Source organism: Amblyraja radiata, chromosome 33, assembly GCF_010909765.2.
Source record: "Amblyraja radiata isolate CabotCenter1 chromosome 33, sAmbRad1.1.pri, whole genome shotgun sequence".
Taxonomy (NCBI): domain Eukaryota; kingdom Metazoa; phylum Chordata; class Chondrichthyes; order Rajiformes; family Rajidae; genus Amblyraja; species Amblyraja radiata.
In genome coordinates this window covers 4,409,809-4,414,844 of record NC_045988.1, presented here as the reverse complement: position 1 = coordinate 4,414,844, position 5,036 = coordinate 4,409,809, and positions in this window count along the sequence as shown.

Genomic DNA, 5,036 nt, shown 5'->3' with positions numbered 1-5,036 from the left:
GTACAAACTCGATACAGACAGCACCCGTAGTCGGAATCGAACCCGGGTCTCTGATGCTGAAAGCGCTGTCAGGCAGCATCTCTACCACTGAGCCACCATGCCTTTGTCCTTTGATTTCTCTCCAACTTCCCTCTACTCATGAAAGACATTAAATGAGAGACAAGGAACATGAAAAGACTCGATACATCGAAAAAGCCCCATCAGGGTTACATATTCTAGTCTTCTGTGGTCTACCACTTCTGCTGTGCATCACTGATTGCAAAGAAAAGTTAAGCACATTTTTTTTTTAGGTTATTCTCCTGATAATATCGGAAAAAATAGGTTCCATGCAATTATATATATAGAGGCATTTCCACTTCAAAAAAGCATATATATTTAAGAAAGTATTTGGTTAAGGCAGAGGAAGTTTGCTGTTATACAGGGAAATAACGGCAGTCACCACTTCTAATAATGCCACAGATTTTTTTTTCTGTTAAAGTAATTCATATTTCCAGCATGGTGGCGCAGTGGTAGAGTTGCTGTCTTGCACCGGGTTCAATCCTGACCACTGGTGCTGTCTGTATGGAGTTTGCACGTTCTCCCCCGTGACCTGTGCGAGTTTTCTCCGGGTGCTCTGGAATCCTCCCACGCTCGAAAGACGTGCAGGTTTGTAGGTTAATTGGCTTCGGTAAAATTGTAGATTGTCCCTACTGTGTGAGTGAGTGTGTAGGATAGAGTTAGTGTGCGGGGATATCTCCATCTTTTCTTTTCATATTTATTTTACTTTCTTCTTTCACTGCTTAGGGGTCTTTTTCTTGCTCTTTTCTATTTTATTTCTTTTTTCTTCATACTTTTCTTTTTTCTTTCTTTTTTTTTTTTTTTCTTTTTTTTTAAATTTAGGTTATAAGGTTAAAAATGAAGCTGGACAATAATTGTATAATTGTTATGCCGATTGTCTTATCCTCGTACAATTGCTTCTAATTAAAAAAATAAATAAATTAAAATAAACTAAGCTAAACCAATCGACAATCAAAAGAGAGTTGGACTGGTACATGGATAGGGAAGGGTTGGAGGGATTAGTTGCTTGTGTACCGAAAGAGCCAGGTTCAATGTCTGACCCAGAACAGGCATAAACTCCACGTCTTAAACTGCAGGGCTTCAAGACCACAGCGCCTCAGAAGGTGCGTTGTCAAAACTTGTTCCCCTCTCAATGAAACATCAGCTGGCAGATGTACTTGTGGCCACTGCCTGAACTCCCACAAAGGAAAGCCCACCACCTCCTCACTTAGTTTCTGAGGGTTGACTTTCATCTATGTTTCCTCCTGCGATATGCTCGTCAGGGAGTAGAGACGGATGCAGTGCTGAATGGAACCTGATCCGTTCAGCTCCCAGTGGCCACGCATCTATCACCATTATCTGAAAAACAGGAGAGAAAATCAATATCTTTTAGCATGCCCTAAGTTTTGAACGCACCTATTATTTTCCAGTCTACACTGTTTTCATTAGGAATTGGCCATTTGGAATTTAATGCAGTTATTTGAAGGGTAGGTTCCCTTACATAGAACACGGCACAGGGGTCGACACTAAATGACAATAGACAATAGACAATAGGTGCAGGAGTAGGCAATTTGGCCCTTCAATATAATCATGGCTGATCATCCCCAATCCCCAATCAGTACCCCGTTCCTGCCTTCTCCCCATATCCCCTGACTCCGCTATCTTTAAGAGCCCTATCTAGCTCTCTCTAGAAAGCATCCAGAGAACCTGCCTCCATTGCCCTCTGAGGCAGAGAATTCCATAGACTCGCCACTCTCTGTGAGAAAAAGTGTTTCCTCGTCTCCGTTCTAAATGGCTTACTCCCTATTCTTAAACTGTGGCCCCTGGTTCTCGACTCCCCCAACATCGGGAACATGTTTCCTGCCTCTAGTGTGTCCAAGCCCTTAACAATCTATGCTGGTGTAACTCAGCGGGTCAGGCAGCATCTCTGGAGAAAAGAAATAGGTGACGTTTCGGGTCTGGACCCTTCGTCAGACTGGTCTGAAGAAATCATACACGCGGTCTGAAGTAGTGTCCCGACCCGAAAAGTCACCCATCATTTTTCTTCAGACAGAGCACACGGAGAGAAACCCAGGCAGCACATGCAAACTCCACACAGACAGCACCCGGGTACAGAATCAAACCCGGGTCTCTGGTGCTGTGAAGTAGCAGCTCCACCCGACGCGCCACCCTGCCGACCTGTGTGTGCTATCCACAGTGGTTTGTGGAGAGAGAGTGAATTGCAATTAGATGTCTCTGAATTAGGAGCTGCATTGAACTCCATTCAACACCAGTAGTCGAGAAACCATGAGACAAACTGTGAGATCTTGGAGATAACTGCTACTCCAACCAGGTAGAATATAAACAGCAAAATAAAATAGGAGCAGACACAATATGTAGGAAGGAACTGCCGATGCTGGTATATACTGAAGATGGACACAAAATGCTGAGTAAGTCAGCAGGTCAGGCAGCATCTCTGGAGACAAAGAACAGGTGACGATTCAGGTCGCAACCATTCATCCGACCCAGTTTTCTCCAGAGATGCTGCCTGACCCACATGAGCTACTCCAGCATTTTGTGGCTATCTTCAGAAAATAGAAGCAGTTAAGACCCATTCAGCCCCTCAATCCTGCCCAACCACACAGCTGCCTCACAACATCAGAGACCCGAGATTGAGTCTGACCCCGGGTGCTGCCTGTGTGGAGTTTGCATGTGCTGCCTGTGGCCGCGTGGGTTTCCCCCGTGTGCTCTGGTTTCCTCCCACATCCCAAATGAACGGCGGAGTGGACTTGATGGGCCAAACGGCCTAATTCTGATCCTATAACTGATAAGCCTGTGAGGCTGTTGGCAATTCCGACTGCCAGTAGTGGCCGGGACCTTTTGTGGAGAAACTTTTTAATTCCACTTCCTTGGTCTTTGCCTACTCATCCTGCCCTGAGTCTCATTGCCCAATCTATATCTTGAACTGCCTTCCCAAGGAAACTCTTCCTGTTACACTCCTCCAGTGAGGAATTAGACATTAGACAATAGACAATAGGTGCAGGAGTAGGCCATCCAGCCCTTCGAGCCAGCACCGCCATTCAATGTGATCATAGCTGATCATCCCCAATCAATACCCCGTTCCTGCCTTCTCCCCATATCCCCTGATTCCGCTATTTTTAAGAGCCCTATCTAGCTCTATCTTGAAAGTATCCAGAGAACCCGCCTCCACCGCCCTCTGAGGCAGAGAATTCCACAGACTCACCACTCTCTGTGAGAAAAAGTGCTTCCTCGTCTCCGTTCTAAATGGCTTACCCCTTATTCTTAAACTGTGCTTAACTTAGCGCATACAGAGGTTTGAAAATTGATCATGACTTCATTCAGCATTCACTACAACACTGATCCTCAACTTGAAACATCAGAAGGGAGCACTGGACATTAATAGAATCAGCTAGAAAAAGAACAGCAAATATGCTGTAAGCAGTTTACGATGTCTTTAGATAGCACTGGTGGTGAGTGGTTCCTGTTGATTGGCGAGTGTTCAGTTGTGAGGTTAAGAGGCTGCTGAGTGGAGTTGAAATTAAACGTGGCAGTGCTGGCGTCAGATAAGTGTGGCACGCCTGTCACACCCTCTGCTCACTACTATTGTATCTAACGTGTTGGCATGGGTTTCAGGGAGAATTGTTCCACGGGTGCAGGCACACATCGAAGGCACATTGCAGACATTAATGTAACATTAAGACAACATGAGCTAACAATTTTAATCTGTCAATATGTGTTTCTCCATCCCCTGGGAATAAATCAGAGATGTGTAACACACAGTTCTGCTTCGACTGAAGTGAAACTCCAGCAAAGTATTCTCAGTTTGCAAACATCTTTGGCCCAAACTCTTTAATTAAGGTTAAAGTCTGGCCATACATGCCGTCACTTCGTGAAGCATCCCTCTATTCCAAATGTTATTGGGTCTGTAAACCTCCCAAAAATGCAATGAGTACCCCAACAAGTTACAGAAACCTAATAGTGTGATACAGTGTGAAAACAAGGCCCATCGACCCAACTTGCCCACACCAGCCAACATGTCCCAGCTACACTAGTCCAACCTGCCCGCATTTGGCCCATATCCTTCCAAACCTGTCCTATCCATGTACCTGTCAAACTGTTTCTTAAACGTTGGGATAGTCCCAGCCTCAACTACCTCCTCTGGCAGCTCGTTCCATAAATCCACCACCCTTAGTGTGAAAAAGTCACCCCTCAGATCCATAGAAACATAGAAAATAGGTGCAGGAGTAGGCCATTCAGCCCTTCGAGCCTGTACCGCCATTCAATATGATCATGGCTGATCATCCAACTCAGTATCCCGTACCTGCCTTCTCTCCATCCCCCTGATCCCTTTAGCCGCAAGGGCCACATCTAACTCCCTCTTAAATATAGCCAATTAACTGGCCTCAACTATTCCTATCAAAATCTTTTCCCCTTCACTATAAGCCTATGTCCTCTGGTCCTTGATTCTGCTCTGGGCAAGAAAGAGACTCTGTGCATCCACCCGATCTATTCTTCAAACATAGATGCAAAGTGCTGGAGTAACTCAGTGGGCCAGGCAGCATCTCTGGGGAAAAGGTACAGCTGACGTTTCAGGTCAAGACCCTTCTTGAGACTGAGAGTCAGGGGAGAGAAACTATAAAATGTACAAGGAACTAGGGAATGACAGGTATGCAAAATGATAAATCAAAGCATTTCAGAAGGAAAGGAACAGGTCACGTTTCAGGTCGTAGCCCTTTTTTATACTTAATGCTCTGTTGCTTTGGGGTTGTGGTTTTAGGATCAAACTCTACTTGGCAAAGTTGTGGAACAAAGTTCCATAAATCGATCTTTTTTGTGTCCCACACAATACTCATGAATATGACATAAATGCCCTTGGAAATCTGACAAGTTCACTAATGTCCGAGGAATGAAAGCCTCTGCTTCTCCTAAGTCTAGACTTCTTTTCAGACAATGTTAGGAACAAAGCGTAAATATGACTTTGCCCGATTCATTCAGATGTG